The sequence below is a fragment of the Lagopus leucura genome, unplaced genomic scaffold (assembly GCF_019238085.1).
Source record: "Lagopus leucura isolate 7727_CA_CO unplaced genomic scaffold, USGS_WTPT01 Super-Scaffold_100004, whole genome shotgun sequence".
NCBI lineage: Eukaryota > Metazoa > Chordata > Aves > Galliformes > Phasianidae > Lagopus > Lagopus leucura.
Genome location: NW_024962264.1, coordinates 30402612 through 30422992, shown reverse-complemented (window position 1 = coordinate 30422992; position 20381 = coordinate 30402612). Strand labels below are relative to the sequence as shown.

Here is a 20381-nt window from a genome sequence, read left to right as displayed (position 1 = left end):
AACAAGCCCAGTTCCCTCAACCTTTCCTCGTAGCAGAGGCATTCCAGCCCTCTGATCATCTTAGTGGCCCTCCTTTGGACCTGCTCTATAAGAGCTCTGCATCTTTCTCTGTAGCTATAAGGACTTTGTACTGACCAGCCTAAAACAGAAAGTTGAGATTGTCTTGTAAATTATTAAGTTGCAAGTAGGTAACCTTGCTTTGCAGGCACCAGACAGCAGGCTGAAAGGTGTGAACTCGGTATTAATTATACATTGGTGGTTGTGTCATTGATCCTCCTTTTCCTCTGATCTATCATTACCTGTTTTTCTTAATTTGCTTTCCGCATGGAAGAGCTTACTCAAATACACATGTCCTGTATTAATCTAAACAATTGTATGTGGTGTTTTGGTATGATCGTATGCCTGTGTTGAAATTAAGTATGGTTAACAACCTGTTTTAACAGGGGATTTGGATTAGTCCTTGTGTACCCTTCCTTTTCACCATAAAAGCTGTTGTGTTAGCATGCTAAGCACCAGGACTGTAAAACAATTGAAGATCTGTGCTTTGTATCAATATTTGGGTTTGAATTTTTCTTTGTTTCAATAAACAGTAAAAAACTATTCATATAAACTTTTTTAAAATTAAGAATTCCGTAAGTTTTAAAGGATTTTCTCCTTTAAGAGTTAAGATTATTGCTTAATCACTTAAGATTATACAGTGTGGTGATGACTTGGCGATGTAAGGATTTGGATGTCTTAGGGAAGGGACAGTTACTTGCTGTAAATGTGCACATGTCCGTATTTGGCAATTAAAATGCTATTTTGTTGAGTTTAGCACACTGTGCATTATGTCTGGATTTGGGAGTATTAACATTTCTTGTGAGCACATTGGTTTTCAGTACATGTTGCACGTATGCACCTTCAGGTAATTGTTGACCTGCACTAAAAAGATTCTACTTGTTGGAAAGTTCCGCCTTACTTCATTGATGTAAACAGATGGGAGCAAACATTTTAGCACAAAATCTGAAGCAGTTACCTGAATTGCAGTGATGCATAGAATGCCCTTAGCATGCTGCTATGATTTTAGCCTTGGAAAACTAATGGCACTATATACTTACAAATCCTATTCATTGTGTGGTTTAGTCTTTTCACTATTTTCCTTGGTCCCTCATTTAACCATTGGCTACGTAATGAATTGTAGAGCCCTGTTCCTACTACAGTTGCATTTTGGTACCTTGTTAAATAGATTCAAGCTTTCTAAAGTGTATAAAAAAAAAAAAAAAGAATTTCCATATAGGGGACGTAAGTTTTCTAGTTGCTGTCTCTAACACTATACTGCAATATCTGAGGATGTCCTACTTTACAGATTAATGTTCACTGGATTGCAGCTTTGCAAGTACAGAGAGATACGGTTTCTGGCTGACAGAAGCAATTTTGGAGAAAGAGCCAAGTTAGATGCCGTTATATTGATTGTACTGTGCTTGTACAGATTGGACTCTTGGAGTTGCTTTTACTATCTGGTTGTGAATTACAGCACATAATTGATACAGCTACATCCATATGTGGCCAGCGTGTTCTCCAAGAACTTGTGGGGAAACTGAAAGTCAAACAAGGCAATGAAGGCATTGTGTCTGATGAAGAAACAGCTTAAATGCATCTGTAAAGCAGGTGTTTTATGCTGTTTGGGAAACTGGGATTTGCTGACAAGACTGATGCATTCTTCCATATTCCAGAGTTGCTTAATCACTTAAGATTATACAATATGGTGATGACTTGGCGATGTAAGGATTTGGATGTCTCAGGCAAGTTCACGTGCTCATTCTTACAGCAAGATCAGCTGAAAGCAGCTCGGTGCTGCCGGTGTATGTCATTTCTTGTCCAAAAGACCCACATTAAAAGAAGGGAAGGATGATTGTGGCTCAAAAATAGAAGAGAGACAGTTTCTTCAAGGTAGAAAAGCAGCTCTTAGTAAGTTTAGGAATGTTGCAGACAGCTCAAAAGCCACATTTAAGGGGCCATGGTATAGGGTTAGAATTGTTATATAGTAGAACCTTTTCCAGGATTGCATCAGATGTGGGAAATCGTTTCTAGGTGTTTAGAAAGGGCTATGGAGCTTCCCGAATGTTGTCTTGTGATTCTGTCTCTGCTGAAGTTCCCATTGCCGAACGTGAATTTTGAGAGATAAACAGGCAGTAGGGGGAGCTGCTACGCTATGAAGCTGAAGAAGAGCGATTCCCTTCCTGCCCCTTTGCTATCCCTTCAGCTTCCTTAGCATGGTTTATCTGAAACGGGATCCTTGTTTCCAGCTTGGGAATAGAGCCTGCTGAAGCTTCTGGGTGGGACTTTAAACCAGGTACGGCATTTTCTTTGAAAAATAAGTAAAATAGGATCTCTTGAAAAGCATAGAGAGAGCCTTGAAACAGATGGCTGAAAAATATCTCACACAGATTAACACCTCTGTGGGGACACCAAAAGTTTTACTAGGTAATAATACAGAGTGTGCAAAGTTCTTGAACGTGTTTTTGAAAGTCTGCTGCTTTCTGAGATTTGTGTCACTCTAGGGTTTGATGAAGAAATATTTATATTTTTTTCTTGGGATTATATCTGTGTTGGAGTAAGTGATATGTGCACGTATATATAAATGAAGAGGAAAAGCGCATTTAATATAGTTAGATTTAGATTTATAGGTACATATACACCATACATTTTCATAAGTATATAGTTCTAAATATTTGAGTATAATCATATTCTGAAGAGCCAGCAGATCCTTGTCATGGGTAAAGCACACATAATGTCAGCTAATTTTTGTCAGGAATTGATTACAATGTGACACTTCCCTGTCAATAAGAGACACATTTCTATTAATTGCTATGTAATAATTAATATTAGCTACAATTTAACTGTCCCATGCTTTTTTCTGAAATCCCCAGGAATCCATTTGCAGCATAAAGATTGCTGTTCTGAATTCATGTCAGTTATTTGTGGCCTTTAAGACTCTTTTCTATAACATAGATAGTTCCAGGTCTGAGCAAACTGTGCACCAAAGATAAAAGTGAGAGCACACGTAAGACAGACATTTTTACTTGCATAAAACTTGAGCATGAGTTTTGCCATTCTACCACTCGTGCAAATTTTCAGTACTGTTTTGCAAAAAACATGGTGCAACAGCTTGATAATCCAGATGCTCAGTTCTCCATTTATTTATATATTATTCACACCATTTAAATTCTGCTTCTATTAGAGAGTCACTCCCAAGATCCACCTCTGCAAGTTGAAAGAGACTCAAGTCCCTCTGAATGTATGTGGTGGTGAATTTCTTACAGTATTATTTTAGATGAAACTTGAATCTGGAAGAAGATTGTTGAAATAATGCAGCTATGCAGAGAAGAGGCTGGAGTTGTGGAACTGAAACAAGTCCAATCAAATTCAGCAAAATTTAAATTCCTTGGATGAGTTATTTTCTGATAGAGCTTAGAATTTCTGAAAGGTTCTGGTGCAAGTTTGTGTGTGGAGCCTTCATTGTCCATATTGGGTCTCTATTCTAAAGCCATTGTAGGAATATTCTTTTGTTTTCAGTCCACATGGATGAGATAAAAATGCAGAAAGACAACATTCTATCCTGGGCAGAAAGAGCTTATCAGCTGTAAAAGTTTAGTGTCTGTAAGACTTTAGCTTTTATGCTGCAGTATGGGTAGCATAAAGTGGCCTTGCAAGTGGTCATGTAACGTTAGACAGTGCTTTCTGCCAGTAAGTGAGCAGAGGTTGATTTCTGGAGAAGAAAGCAGAAAACGTTCCTATGTCTTCTGAGAAACATAATTGAATTGAAGTGGCTTGTAAAAATGTGTGTTATTCTTCCTGGATGACGTCATATTATTTTAATAGTGTGCTATATCATTCTAATTGGCCTAACTTATTCTGCATGCTTCCTATCTTGACTTTACTAAAAACAGTGCAGTGTTAATAGCCAAGCCTCATAAATTGGAATAGACAGAGAGAATGCTGCTTTAGGTTTCTTTGTAATAGAAGGGATGATACTTTGAGAAAGAATGGATTTTCCTTTGTAGCAACTCTTACTAGCTTGAAATATTGCAAAGAAGGTGAGTTTGTCAGTGTGACATTCAAGATGCAAATACAAGTAAAATGTAACACCTTTTACAAAGCACTGGAGAAGAGTGCTGTTGTCTGCCAGAGAATTTGAAGCTGTTTGCCAGGCCATCTTGGTGGATGCTTTAATAGCAAGTCCAAATTCTTAATTCAAAATTGAGTTTCTAGGGTGGATTCTTTGAAGTGCAGAGAATGTTTTGAAAGGCAGGCTGTCAATTATTGGCACTTCAGTTTCCAAGATTTCAGAAAATCAAAACATGCCTGAGCATTTTTTAACTTGCTATTGTACACACGGGGGTGCTGTAAGTATAGTTAATGCTGTTGGTCATTGGGCTGCCAGAGCTGTAAAATCTGGGACAAGCAGGCAGGCCTCAGATTTTTCAGACATTTTTCTTCTGTCTTTCATCTTGATGCTGTTTCAGAACTTAATCCCATCCCTTTGCAGCATTCACTGCTTTTCCACCTGCTTGCTGTCTCTCTTTGAAGTAACCCAGTGTTTAACACTGCTAATCTTTAAAATAATGGAACAAACTTGCTAGCTGATCTCTCTTTCTGGACTAAGGATGCCAAATGGAAATTGGCAGGTGTTAGGACTCTCTTACTGCCTAGTTGTCTTTGCAAAGCCATCTGTATTTGCAGCCATGTGGCCAGCTGGGAGGAGAACCTCTTTGTTTTTTCTCATGATAATGTTGGACTACTTATATTTAACTGACCTGACTTATTTCTAATGGTAAATAAAGTACTGTTTGTTCCTTTGAGGCTCAGCATAGCACAAAGAGTAACAGCAACTGCTGTTCTTATAATTGAGGCTTGTTCCTCTTTTTTAAAGTCTGAGGGATCACAAGTTTGTATTTTTATAAAACAAAAGAGAAGGGAGCAGGCCAGTGGGGAATTGCACCACATAAAAGCTGTCTGAGGGAATGTGCTTAATCCCATTTTTTTTCATTCTTTTTTTTCTACTTTGTATTTAGGACTAGTTTAGGCCATGGTTTCATAATATTAGAACTAGATATTGCTGGATCTCTCAGCAGTGCAAGCATGGTCTGGATTAAGCTGGACTATGCAATTGCCATTGTTTCACATTAGAGGACACAATTACAGAGTTTTTGCTGACATCAGGGTTTTTCTTGCCAGTGCCATGCCAACTGCAGCAGGATGGAGAGTACTGGATCTAGCAAAAGGTTAGGCACAGAAAGAGAGGAGGTGCTACGAGCCTGAAGCTACAAAGTTAGCCTGCCAAAACGTTCTAAACATACCTAAGTTGGCAAAATGAAATAACTGTTTCTGTAGTTATCCAACTGTGGATTCACTTGTCAGTTTAAATGTGAATGTTCCTAGGGAGTTGATTTAAGGTTGGATCTGAGTACTCTGATTCAGTTTAACTGTATCTCTGTGTAAATATAGTGAAGATAGGCATGCATTATTTTTTTTCCAGGATTGTGTGATTAGTGTTTTGGGAAAAGTTCAAGCACAGTACAGTAGCAACTTGAAAAGAAGGGGTAGAATCCACTTGCAGACCAGCATTTTTGCTTATCTGAAATGTTAGGATATAGTTCTCACTAGCATCTCTTCTGTGCTGAAGATTGTATCTCTCCTTCTGCACTCATAAGATACAGTGCTGGAATGGCACGTTCTTGTCAGCATTTCTGGAAATGTGAGACATGTTCCTCTCATCCCAGCTTCCAGGGAAACAAAAATAAAACGTACTCTCTTGAATGGCATTGTATTTCAGCTGGAATGGGAGAAAAGTAACCTCTACTTCCTTCTGCTTAGAAACTAAGGACCCTGAGCTGGAGTGAACATCAGCTTACCTGGCTATTACCTAGTATATCTGAAGTGAAGAATTGCTATTGCCTTGGTAAGCAGTGAGGGAAACTGGATTGTTACTCAGCTGATAAGCTTTCTCACCTTTCCTCAGTTTGTGTCCTGCCAAGCCTACTGCAGCTGCTTCCGAAGGTCTGACAAATCCCAGTCAGAGACTCAGCAGAGAATTTCTGCAGCCCAGTAATTGATCTTTAATAGAACTGCCATTACTGTTGCTAATTTGTATCTAGCCTTCAGTCAGTAGATGCCAGGCTGACATAGGAAAATTGAAAGTCCCTAGCAAGGGCAAAACTGTTTCACCATACTGATGATTTACTATAATTGGTTTCAAAGATATCAGTTTTGCATCCACACATGAACAGTAAAAAAGATGTTTTTGAAACTTATTATTAGAGTACAGCTGGGAAATTGTGATACAATCATAAGCTTGATTTTTGCTTTGTAAGTCCAAGTCTTAAATGCATTAAATGAAGGAGCCAAGAAGATTGAAAAGCTGCTTGGAATGTTGATGTGTACCACGCATGTTGCAACAGGAATATGTTGTTAATTAGAAACAAATGCCAGCCTTCAGCATCAGCCAGTTTGGGGTAAAAGGCCGTGTCAGATGGGCCTCATTTTGTTTATCTTGTATTTGCCTGGGGACCGTTTTCTCGATGTTGATCAAAAGTGGTGTGTAATTGTTCCATAGAAGACAGAATACAAAACTATGGTAAATGATTGATCCTTGAAAGTTCAAGAGGCTGAGTAGAAGTCTTTGAATTGTAGACCAAATACATTCTTGCAGTTAGAACAAGCCAAGAAGTTGTTCCTTCAGTCTGATCTATAAAGATGAATTGTTTTAATTTACACTGAGATAGGCTAGGAGTCTTCAGACTCAGACATGCTAACTTTAGAACCACTAGAACTTGTGTGGTAGAGTCACTGGACTTATTTCAATCTTCCTGGTTGAGTACTAGAATGGATAGCCATCATAACTACATTTTTGGGTTTGGTACTCGTTTTGCTTTTCTTTGGGAACACATTTCAAGAAATGCTGGAATATAACTTTTTTCTGACAGAAAACTTTAAATAAAAATTTGTCTTGTAGTTTTTGAAAAGCTGAATTGAACTTAAAGGGTCTATTTGAGCCTGTTTGGTCTATTATCTCCTTCCTGGTTGAAGTATGTGGCAATTGTAAGAAAGAGTATTATTTTTCAATGCTTGGGAGGGATGAATAGCAGTGGAACATTGTCTCGCTGTAGGCTCTTCTGAGTATGGTTTCTTAACTCAAGATCTTTTAGAGCTGTTGCCTTCAGTGCACTGAGACCAGACCTTATGTAGTAGATGGGGAGAAGGTTATAGCCAGAGATGGTTGAGCGTTCATGAAAATGCTAATGTGGACATCTGTGGTTACAAGCTGAAAATGTGTTTTTAATGATGTTTTTCTAAGTTTTCAGCGTATGATGTAGCATCATTATTAGATTTGAATTTATTATACTTAAGATCATTTTCATTAGTTCTCATTATTTTAATAGTGAAGGCAGTGAGGAAAAACTCAGATGCAAATACAGCCTTGTCCTTGGTGGTGGAATTGTAACTCCAGATCCCAAGGTGTGTTGCCACTTTGCAGGATAAGTTTGTTGTTGGTTTATACTACAACAATTTGCTTTGTTTGGTTGAGTTTCTTAAATCTGCCTCTGAGAATATAGTCTCTGAAAAGTGAGTGCGTGGAGGTGGCTTGGCTTCTCACCCTAATGATTAATATCCCCCTTTTTAGGAGAAGGGATCATTCCCTCATACGATACTGGATTATGAATTATGGTCAAGGACATGCATGTCTAAAGAGATCTAGTTTGCTATCTGCACACCTGGCTTTCTCTGCTAATAGCTTTTCATTTTGGTTTCTTTTTCTGAAGCTTGCCAGTGACCACCTCTCTCACTGTTTCTTGCCGTGATTCTTGGTCATGTAAGTTGCTTTCTTTTCTATACTCAAGGAAATAAGGTAGGGGAAAGAGGAGATGATTGTATGCATTCCAGCATAAGCATGGATTTGATGATACTGGATGGGTGTAAATGTCTTGCTGGTTTTAAAACAAAGCATGTTGCTAAAAGTGTCTGGTTGATAAAATGTAAGAAAGATAGAATAATTCCTTTAATGCCAAGGAACTTTTCCTGTGGCATAAAGCATTGCACTGGAAAAGGTTAGGTCCAGGACAGGAGACCAGATAATAAAGAAGGTGTGCTATCAGCCTGGAAGCGTAGGAGTCTCATGCTTGAAAAATCTTTTGTGTATTTCTCATTCCTAGAAAGATGTTGCCCATTTAATAAAATAACTTCAGATTAGGTTAAAAATAAAAATTGACAAACTAGGTAGCTTTCTAGAAGCAGAAGTGGACATATTTCCCTGGCATTAGTTGTCATAAGCTTTTCTTGCAGGGGAGAGGTTGTGGTAAAGCTTGCTACTAAGACAACAGCCAGTCTTGCCAACCTGTTCCTTCCTGGACAAATCTGATGACCGCTACGTGAGCTCCAAGCCCAGTGTCATGCTGCTGATTTGTGTGAAAAGAAAGGAAACATAAAAAGAGATCTTTCCGAAAGGGAGAAAACTTAAACTTTCTCGCATCTTTAGTAAGGATGCGTAGCTTTGAATAGCTAGCAGAGAATTGTGGATTAAGAAACTCTGGTCTTTTTCATTTCACTGAAGAAATGTGGAATGAAATTTGGTGAATCCTGAGAATGGCAGGACGCATTTCACTGTGGCACAGTGTTGAGTTAAAATTATTCTCTTCACAATTGCTGAGTGCAAATGCACTAGTTTTACCTTTTATCCTTGATCCCAGTTCAACTTCCAGTGAAAGGTGGGTGTTGTTTGGTTGGTTTTTTTTTTTTTAACAACTTTGTGCAGTATTATTTTCACTGTTAAATGAGGCAGAGAGTTTAGAATCAGGTTTTTAACAGGTGCAGCACCACTGTGTGTGTCAGTACCCCTTTCAAAATTTGAGCTGCAGGCATTCACACTGTAATGTAAAATGCAGAACCTGTCAGCAGTCAACTACAGCAGTGTTTACAGGTAGTCATACTCTTTAATTTTTTCCTGTTTGTGTTTGTTGTTTCAACACTAAAAAAAAACTTCCTTTGATTTGGGCATTGAAGCCTGAAGTGTTCAGGAAAACAAAAGAAGTGTTGAGTTCACAGTTGTAGGTTGGACATCAAAAGGGGAGCATGTGTATGCTGATTGTAAATGGTTAGAAGGGCTCAAAGGAAGCATTTGGCAGAACTAGGAGAGGAAATGAGATTTTTTCACGTTTGGATTGTAACAAAATCCATACACTTCTTGTGTAATGCACATTCGTATCTTTTGTACTGCCTTCAGTTTCCCTTTTTCATTATGAAGTAGTTGTGTGTTCAGACGATACCCTAGAAAATACAACTATGTGTGCTTTCACTTAAATGCTGCGTAAACTGAACAAAGATGTTTTCCAAACGGAATTGGGATTTATAGATACGTAGGCCCAGTTTTGAGATAGCTGAGCCTTTTTTCAGTAATCATAAAATGCTTTTAGAATTGTGAGGCAAAAGATCTGTTCCCCTGGTTTGATTCTCAAGAGTCTTTTTACTGTCAGTAGTACCTCTGTTAAATAATATCTTACGTCTTGCAGATGATTACGTGATTTTAACTTTAATAAACCTGGGTAAAGTTGAATATATGCAAGTTAATTATTTCCAAAGTTTATTTGCAAAGGTAGACAGCTGCCTCTTGGATATTTTCTTGAAATAGAACGTGGGTGGAACAGGGAAAGTAGGAGGAAAAATGCTGTTCTAGTTTTACATGCAGCTTGGAAAATTCTCAGTATTTTGCTGTTCATATTGTCACTCTCACTACTATGTGGTGTGTCTAGCAAATAGACCTTTCAGTGTGGCAAACAATATTGTTCCTTAAGTGCATCTCCAAATCCTTGTGGACCTACTGCCTAGCAAATGGATGCAGGCTGTTTTTTCCCACCTGACACTGTACTATACTAATATCTCAAGTGAAGTGGAGTTATTTGTTACTTGTGTATCACCAGAAGCTGTGAACTCTTTTAGTACAGCAGCAGAGTGTAGCAGTGGCCATGAGTGGTAGGTGTGATACACAGAGCTGACAGTTTGTGTAGCTGGATGTGTTGGAATGAAACAGAGTGCCTAGTGGATTATGAGTATAAAGTATAAGTATATGGGCAAGTATAAGTTAGTTTGCATTAGTATAGCATTCGTTTGCATTAGGGGCTCAGGCCCAGGCAGGAATCGCAGAAGCAAGAGTGGGTTTGTCACTTTAAAGGCTCAGAAAGTATTGCAGACACCCAGTATCAGCCAGCACCATTTAAAGTGAGTGACTAGGAAACATTTGCAGATAGTGCAACCCACTGTGCCATGCTATAATACAGGAAAAATTTGTTCTCTTGAGTGTGAGTATATATCTTGGTAGAGTGTGCCATTCAAGTTAAGACTCAAATGGCTTAAACTGAGCAAACCTAGCAGGAAGATAACATATGATCTAAGATGATAAATGCTGTTGAAGTGTTTGAAATCATGAGGGTAGGGCTGTGATGGATTCTGTGATATTTCCAGCAGTCACATTCATGGCAGTTATGCAGACTTGGTTCGTAGCAGAGCATCTTGCTTTAGGCTGAACATACGTTTTGTTACAGGGAACAGTTTGGTAATTTGAGTCTTGCGTCTTGTGGCTTTTAACATTTGAGTTCTGAATAGGTTCTGTGTTGACAGAGTGAGACTGACTGGCCTCATGAACTGTTTGGAATTTCTGTGCTTGTAACAAAAAGAGATGCTAAGGTGTGATTTCCAGCCTGCTCTTTCAGAGAAAGGAAAGGACCACTTGCTGCTTTATAGGTCCCCTTATCTTCAACACCTGTGGAAATCACAACTGGATTAAAAAAAAAAAAAAACAGCTGTATTCAAATGGGAGCCCAGTTGGAAGGAAGCTGAGATGCAGGAATTCAGTTTTGAATAATAGACATAATTGCCCTTAAGGGTTCAAATTAAACCATTTTGGTTTGCATGCTTGACATAAGCTGATGGAAATCATATGGAGTGTAACTACAGATTAATGTAAGTCAGGAAACATACTTTTGTAAGGAAGTGAGAGTCAGAGAGACTGCACTGTAAAAATGCAACGTGGTCTAACCTTGGTTGGTTAATAATGTACTTTAATGGGAGTTGCTGCAGGCAGATAAAATTCTCTTCTGCGTGAATTTCTGAACAGTTAGGTTGGGAAGGGAAAGGAGAAACATGGAACTTGAACTCTCTTTATGGCTTAGAACTTGAGCCCTTTTTGTCTAGAAATAATTAAAGGAGAAAATCTTTTACTAGGACCAAGTCAGTTGCTTATAAGTGTATCTAATAAAAGTCAAATAGTGGCAGTATTCTCTAGGCGCATTATTTCTATTTTGAAATTTGGCAAAGAAGAACTTTAATTTAGAGAATTCGTATTGAAGTAGTCTAAAACTTGTGGGTGCAGCTGAAGGGATTTACAGTATTGAGTGCTCAAGTTTTGTGCATTTATTTCCTTTTTTTTTTTAGCCTAGCTGACCAGTCTGCATAAAGAAACAAGATTTTTTTTAAGGCTCTGTAGTGCAGAGGAATTTAAAACTACACTGCTTCTTATTTATTCTTATTTAAAACTAGACTGCCTCTAAGAATGTTTTCATCCCTAAGCACGATGATGTTCTTAAGAACCATTCAGAGTCAAAATAAATATACCTACACTATCCTCCTCACGAGTGCCTTCTTATACCTTTTTTTTTTTAAATACAGAAAGCAAGCCTTAGCACACCTTTCTAATCTGAAACACAAAGAAATCTGTCACTCACTTTTGCTGAGTGTTTAAGCCCCAGGAATTGTGTTTTTAATCTATTCTGCATGTATTCCTGTGGTTCACATTTTTTTGCTAATTAAAATACTGCATACTTCTTTCACTCATCTGATGAGAAACGTTTGTACTCCATATTTCCAGGAATTTTTTTGATACTTTCTAGAGTTACAGCTGAGACACCACGTCCTTATCAGCTTTTGTAAATGGAGGAGATCTGCGGGAGCAGATGGCTAAGTTAAAAGGAAATTAGTGAGTGACTACAACCAGGTCCATTGATTCCAAAGCTGTAATATTTGCAAAGCAGCACTGTTCTTCATCTATAAATCTTCTGCAGTTCATGTTTTTTATTTACTTACTGCCTGTATAATTCTTGCTGCACAGAATGCAGCTAATACTTTTATTTTAGAAAATAAGCAACCTCAGATTAATTGGATAATAAAAGCTTTGCTATGCTTGTGTTTTTCTCCTTTTGATGCTATTACCAGAAGACTGAGAGATAAGCTTTATTTGTTTGGAGATATCTAGAGTAATATTTTCAACAATAAGCCCCCGAAGATCAAATATGCATGTCTCCAATTTTTTTTATGTAATATATGTGACCTTTCTCCCTTAAAATCCAGATTATCTAGAATGATGTAATTGTGGAAATCAGAAGATGATCGTAGCAGTGATGCTTTAGAACTCATTAATACAACGTATATTTGCTTTTTAATAGGTACTCCTTCAGGTATTTCTGCTTCTCTTTGCTGCAGCATACTGGTGGTGATATGAGTGGGTCAAAATAGAACAGAATGCAGCTGACAGACTAGCAAGAGCTTGGAGCTTTTGCATATTTACTTTTCCAGTGCAGTCAATGAATCCCCTTAAGGAATGGAACTGAAATGAGAACAGTCTGGCTCTCAACTAACTATATATCACTTTGTTGGTGTCACAAGCTATTTCCTCGTGTGACAGTTCAGAGTTCGATTTGAAGGCCTATGTGGAAAATCAGCCCAAAGTGTGGAGAGTGTTGAAATGCAAAAGTGAGGACTGGACCACAGTATAGTCTTTTAAAAAATCCCTGTGGTAGTTTTTTAAGAAGATAGGGAAAACAAATTCTGAAGGTCTAGCTAAGCTCAAATTTGTTTGCTGCTTTTATAATATTCCAAATTCTACAATACGAGGTTTTATTCCTACAGTCTTAATGCAAAGTACAGATTTATCATGCAGACCTAAGCAAAGGAGATCTTGTGTTACTGTGTTGTCCTTATAATGGCTATCAGCATCTCTGGGTTTGTAATGGTTTCTTATTTTTCTTGATTGCCATTTGGATACATACCACTGTGACCTACTTTACAGGGTCATAGTCAAACAGGACTTCTGGTCTCTGTGATTAAACCTTTGTGGTCTCTTCTTAATAAATTAATTGCTTGTGCTTTCTTCTTGCTCTTCATTTGTTTTCTGACCTGTAAGGTGAAAGTACATTTCCACGTTCTTATCTTCTATTGGAAACTGAATATATTCAACCAGACTGAAATCTCTGCGAAAAGAAGATTCTCCCTAAAGGGTAAGAGTTCCCCAATCTTGTTATTGCTGTGAAGTTAAGTAGAGTTTGGTGCAACCTGTAGTTTAGGGGCCTAATTGTGGACTTAGCTTTCTAGCTAAGAGTCAGAGACTCCCTCTGTGATTATGTAAGAGGAGCTTTGCTGGCACTTGCTTAGGGGCAGTGTCCTGGTCAAGAAACTAATAAAGCCACTTGAGATTTTCAGTCGTTTGGAAACTGATCCTTTGTGTTGCTGAATGATTTTGGTTGTGTAATCTTTTTGGATGTTGAAGATGCATGCATGGTGTAAAGTGCAGATTCAAAATGTGAAGGCCTAGTTGTGCAAATTAATTCTGTCTTGCCCAGCTTATAGCTATATTTATTTTTCTCACAGATGGCTCCTGAATATCTTATCTTAAAAAGTTTCTTGAGGTAGTTATGTGTACCATGCTGAACTGTAGTGTTGCTTTGGAACTCTGCAGGCTTCTCTCCTGCTAGATCAAAACTGGGGAAAAAAGACCTTGAAAATAATTGTTCCATGAATTATGCCCTTTGATGGCCACCGTACCATCGAGTGAGTTCAGGAGCAGGCATGGTAGGTTTTGGATTCATTTTTCCTGTCTCAGCACTATTATAGCACTACAGTAGCTATTTAATGTAGGACAGAGTGACTGTAATGTGTTGCTAACAGTACTGGATTGTGGCCATCCAGTGCTCAAGTCTAAAGCCATCTCTTCTGTAAATCATTTACTGAATTTATTGATGGTCAGCTTTCAGTAGCTATGCAAACACACGAGTTTGGTATTTCCTGTTAAATCTGAATAAATACAAAGTATTTTTATGTACATAGACACATACACAGGCAAAAGTACTGACACATATGCAGTATCACGTTTGGAAGTTGTCTTACATTTGCAAAAGCAGGATTCTGTGGTGCTTTTGTGTTTTGTAGACTAGCTTAGCTGTGGTTTACAAAGATACCATCTTAAATGTCAACGATAAAAGGCAACCAGGCTTCAAGTTTGAAATATAGGTTAAGGGTAAGCAGGATAACTGTTGCAGATGAGCAGCTTCTGTGTCCGGTGGGACAGTGTCTGCAGACAGATTTGGGCAAACGTTAAGAATAGAGCAACCATTTAACCTTGATGTGAACATTTCCTGCAGTCCCCATTTCTGTAGACAACATCTCAAGAGTAGACATTCCCAAAACGATGTGAAAGATGTGCCTAAAATTAGTTTTTAATGGGTTTTTAATCTTAGATAAACTTCATGTGATGTAGCCAATATTTTGGCCTCGTGGAGTCTTTTTTCCATAGCTTGAAGGGTATCTTAAACTGAGGGAGAACTATTGTGATGGGCAGCTTATTTGCTTAACTTCCTTTGATAAAACAGGAATATGTAGAGTGAATCTGCAAGACAGGATTCTAGCAAAAATGCTGGTGTCCTTAGCCAGAAAGCTTTCACAATGGAGAAAAAAAAATGTGTGTTGCTACATTGTTTCAACACTTTTGGCAGTCACTATACAGATACAAAGTGAGTTATGTTTCTTTTCTTTCTTTTCCATATGCTTTTTTGGCCATCATCTTTTGATCAAAGTAAAAAAGTAACAATCTGTGTATTATTCTAGAGCTTAAGATTCTGCATCCTTCCTGCTTGCCTAACAGTAGTTCTGCTTCTGTGTGGTGAACTTCATAGTGCCCATAAGGATTTAAAAAATATATATGTATTGTAAGGTTAATACTCATTTCCAGAGAAAACAGTTCACATGCTTTATTATGAGCTTATCTTAACTAGTGATTGCATGCTGCCTCCTAGCCAGTATTATCATTTCAAATATCAATCTTCAGCCCTAGACGATGCTCTCCAGATAATTTTCTTTTCCCTTTACATTTAGCTGAATTATACTGACAGTGGTGGTAGTATTATTCCTCACCTTGTTATTACTACCTGCAGAGATCTAAAGCTTAAAGAGTGACACAAGAGGTTAGGTTCTTGTTTTTAAGTTTTCTTGATAAAGCAAGTGATGATCCAGTTAATGAGGTTCACTCAGAAACAGGTATGTTCACATATCTGTTAAACAGCCCCTTTAAATACAATGGGACTACACACACTTGGGTGACCATTGACATTGTGGAAAGTGTACTCTGCAATTACTGATTGTCTTTCAAGTGTTGCACTCATGTTTGCTGGATTTTTATGTAAGGGAAGGGCTTCCTGCCAGGTTCTCCAAGTTCATAGCTGTACTTAGACTCCAGACCTGTCTCCATTCAGCAGCTGTTGTTACAGCAGGACTCTGCTCTTTGTTCATTCACATCCTCACATGGCCAAGTTGTGGAAAAGTGAGTAATTATTGACCTTCACGTGATAAAGTTTATAGAGACTTTGTTTTCTGGAGGAGGTAGAGGGAAGTAAGTTAATATGACACACAAACTCAGGGTCCAAATATCAAACTGCTCAATTGCATAAAAGATCAGTTCTTAGAAGGCTTTTGCATATCTTTGCATTTCCCAATACTTCATTACTCTTTTGTGCTAAGGGTAACTTGTATCTACTCTTCAGCTGAATGGTTTTATTTATTTGTGTGTAAAAAAATATTATTATTATGCACGCATAGTTGTGTGTGTATGGTCTTTGTCCAAGTTAGTGTGAAGCAGATGCATTTCTGGTTCGTTCAGAGCTGTAACAAAATACTATTAATCAGCAGATTTTAATTAAAGAGTCTCAGCTTCTAATTAAGTAAGGAGGGCTCAATTACCACAGTAGATCAGTAGATTCTGTGAGGCTCTAAGTGCTGTCTGTCCGTTGATTTTCTTGGCAAATGACAAAAATCTTGGAAAATTGTATTCTGTATTTTTAATAAAAGTTGATGTTGGGAATAGAATAAAACTAGTCAAAAACTTTGTTTTGAGCCTGCTGGGGTATCCCTGACACTTACACCCTCTGAAAATTGGAGAGTCTTGGGCACATCCTCCAGCATTATGCAATGCAGGTGACTGTGTCCTCTTTCCTAGGAAATGCCTACAGTCCTAACAGCACCCAGCTGACTGCAGAGACTGCTGTAACAGTATTTTGATAGTCTGTAAAATGTGGCCACATCAATATTTTTATGTAGAGCAGTGTTGTGCACTTAAAGTGAGTCTCTGTATTATTTCTGCCTCTGTGCTGTGCTTCAGATCACAGGTTAGTTTTTGTGTGTACTAACTGTCCTTCTGAGGAAACTCAACACTTCGTGTGCACCAAAAGCATTCCGGTATCTTATAAGAGTTTGAGTCGGTGGCTGGGTTGCAAATCCAGGTTCCTACAACAGCTGCTGAATGGACATGGACCAGCAGAAGGGACCCAACATTTTAGTTGTCAGCATTGCACCCTGAAGTGCTTCTTAGCTTATATGAAGGACCAAATGGTGTATGCATGTTGTTGCTGTGTACCTCTACCCTTTGGCTCTTTGCAGTTTTCACCTCCCTTCTCAAGTGAAACCTCTCCTTACTCTCTTTCCCTGCCCTTCATTTCATTCTGGCAGTCACCCCAGCTGAATCCTTTATCTGCCAAAGCACCGATGCAAGCCTGTTTTTCATTCATATCCTCCCTTTATCCTGCTTGCAGTGATAACAATGTCAATGTTTTCACACAAGTGGGTTGAATGTGGCATGGTCTGGAGCCCTAAGGCAACAACAGCATCTGCTGTAGGTAAGAAAGCAGCAGGATACCCAAACTATATGAAAACACCAGGAAGTTGCTAATGTAAATTTGGTTGTTCCTGGGCTGACAGGCCAAGCATAAATGTTGCGTAAAGTTCAAGAAAATGAAGGACATATCCTGGCCTCCACTTTTACATTCATGTCCTGTGTTTCAGAGTTTCAAATGGGAGAGTCTCAGCAAGAGAGAAGTTCATGCCATCAGTTTGCAAACCCCATCCCTGAACACTACAGAAGAGCTTTGGGAAGAGAGTATCTACATAGGAGCAACTTTTCTCCTGGCTTGCCTCCCTCGTGAGTATCAGTGACCCCTTAATTCAGGTACAGGTAAGAATGCTGCTTTCTATGCATTTCCTTTCAGTGTGGGATATCTGTGCATGGAGTTTCTGATGAAATGAAGGCATTGGTCTTGATTCTGAGAAGAGGCAGCGAGTAATTGCTAGTCTGCTTGCAAGAACTGTATTCCTCTAAAAGCAATTCCCTGTGAATGTGAGAGAAAACTTCCACGCACTAACTAGTCAAAGCAGTGCTCAGTGGCTGCCTTGCCAATGTGCTTAGCTTTGTGCTTGTGGCAAGTACACCAAGCATTCTCTGTGCTTTGTTAACCCACATTTCTGTGATTTCTGTGTGAGAAGAGCACTGTGTGGCTCTTCTCTTTGCCAAAAGCAGCAGCTGGTACAGCACATGGTGCCAGACACCAAAACGCTTTGAATCCTGTCCCACAGGTAACATGCTCATGTAGAACTTAGAAAGATTGCCAATACTTGGTTGTGAGAAAGCAGCAAATGTAGCAATTGGTCATGGTCATTTTCTTCCCCTAATGCTGTCAAAGTTCAGGTAAACAAGAGAACTCTGGCACTGAGGTTAAGAGTCTGTGGACTAGAAGCTAAGAAAGCAAAGCTTATTCTTGTACTTCTTCCTCTATTTATTTTGTTATTGATCATTTTAACTTGCATCTTAGAGTTTACATCACATTTTAAGCTTTTCATGGTGGACGTCACCTTCCACGGTGTTTGTGTACTTCTTTTACTGTGGAGTTTCTCTGACCTTTGCTAAACTTCTAAGGCAGATGCTAGAATATGAACAACAATTCAAGTTGTTCTTCTGTGCTGAGATAAACTCCACAATTTATTGTAGGTGATGGCATGCGTGTGAGCTGTTATGTACTATGTTTCAGTTTAGATGCAGAAATGATTTTGGAACTGAGTCGTGTAAAAGCAGGTAAAATTAAATAACTGTATGCTATCACAAGAAAAAGAAGCTCTTTCCACATTTCCAGATATTATTTGAATGTTGTGCTTGTGCATCATGAACCACATATATAGAAATGTCCTCAAGGAAGTGTAGTATATCTTTTTATAAATCAGTTTAAAATAAGAGGTGCATAGAGGTGCAATATTTTGAGATTTTTACTGCTTAGCATTTGTTGGACTTCACTGAGAGTTAAGAAGAGCTGAGTCTAGTCATAATTTATTGTGCTTAAGAGAAAAATAAAAATTATCATGTTTGACAAAAGGTGTTCATTTGTCCTATTTACATTAAAAAAGGCAAAATTAGGCAACCTCTTAGGCATGGTGCCTCTTTGAGACAGATTGTATCCGTAGATGCATCTTGGTTATTAACAGAGAAATGTGTTTGGAATTAAAGCAGAGAGCAATTTGAGAATTTTAAATGAAGAGGTTGAGATTTGAGTCTAGTGGTTCTAGAAAAATAAGGATGGTGTGAAATTGCTGCTAAACCTTTGGTGTGGGTAGAAGGTGTTAATGCATACTGAAGAGTATAGTTCTTCTCTATAACTATAGGTTTGTTGGAATAAAATCCGTGGCCAAAAGACTGCAAAATTTCACGTTTATATCTGAACGTGGTATTTTTAAAAAGAAGTTTTATGCAGTGATGTGTAGTTGTCCTTAAAGGGAAAGGAAAGAAATGTGAAAAATGTTCAGCATGTCAGATTGATAGGTTAATAATGTGTGCATTTTGAATATAAATTTCTGCAAATGTATTATTGAACAAGAAACAACAAAGGTGTGGGTTTGTGAGAAGTAACCTAACTGCATATACTTACAGCTCGGAGACCTTCACTCTGTAGCTTCCTGTTGTGTGACCTTCAGCAGTCAATTCACTAAGTTCAACAGTCACTCTGTTTTGGGATTTCTGCTTTCCTTCTTTTCCTTTCTCTGTCCTACTTAGCTTGTAAAGTTTCCTAACTAGGGACTTGTCTGCACCTATGCTTTGCTTTGACCACGTAACACATATTAAATGTAAAATTTAATGGTTCAATGTGGGATTTCAATACAGCTTGGTTAATAGCTTGAAATATTCCATCTTTCCGGATATTAACACTTCTGCTATGTACTTCCAGATGTATAATCCTAACAGGTTTAGTCAAACAGTGAATAAAAGATTTTGCTTGATAGGAGCTCACAAATCACCAGTTCTGCATTGTTCCTGTCCCACTTTGCTGTGATCTCATATACAGTTCTCAGAAATAAAGGCAGTTCAAGGTTCCTAACTTGCAGGTCACAGTGTAGTATGAAATGTTGTCTTGTAGAAAAGTATATGCACCATGACACAGTAGTTGTGTGCATATAGTCAGCATTTCCTTTGGAATATTTCTTGAAGTATCTAACATGCAGTTCATATTCCTGCAAAAGAAGGGATAAATAAGCTGGTGACTTCTAAGTGGAAACTACGTAGTCCAGTTCACATGAGACGTGTGTGTAATACTTCTGTTATTGCTTTCTAATATAAGTCTTCAAATTGGCTGCATGTGTTCAGTCATTTCAACCTTCCAGTTATTTGGTTCTATCCGATGCTTAAGCTTTCCTCGTAACCCACTGGGGTAACTGTTCAAATGAATGAAAAGACCAGTAAATTGCTTTTTACATTTGCTATTAAAACAGCAGTATCAAAGGCCTGATTCTGATGCCATGAAAGCTCTGTGTAGCAAGTGTAAGTAAAGACACTTAAAGGATTCAGCTGTGCAAATTTCATTCATGTGATTCTTCAGACTGTGAGGCCAGCCATAAGGCAAGTTTTTCCATTTAGTGTCATAGGAGTCCACTGAACACTGGCAACCAAATATAGCTCTAAAGAATTGGTGGCTTTTTTGTTTGTTTGTTTGTTTGTTTTTTAAGTACAAAGGACAGCTTTGTTCTAAGGAATTTAGTCAGGGGACTTCATTAATGTTGTATGCAGCATGAATTTGCCTCCTGAAACATACAGCTATCACTCTAGATTGGCTTATCTGTATGATTACAAAATTATATATAATGTATAAATGTACCTGCCTTAATTTTGCCACGAAAGGTAATGGGAGAAAAAAGAATGAAGTTTGGGTTTAATGCCAATGAGTTTTGTTCACTGGACTGAAGCAAGCGGTTGGACTTGCATCGTTCAAATCACTGCT

At 38.2% G+C, this 20381-nt stretch overlaps 1 protein-coding gene across 1 annotated transcript in view; it reads left to right on the top strand.

The window, feature by feature from the left end:
- The first annotated feature begins 13217 nt into the window (after positions 1-13217).
- Positions 13218-20381, top strand: part of ADAMTS3 (ADAM metallopeptidase with thrombospondin type 1 motif 3) — a 228786-nt gene continuing 221622 nt past the window's right edge. Inside the window, exons 1-2 of the mRNA XM_042871526.1 lie at positions 13218-13301; positions 17131-17266. The gene's annotated coding sequence lies outside the window, so the exon portion shown is untranslated. The remainder of the gene's footprint in view (positions 13302-17130; positions 17267-20381) is intronic.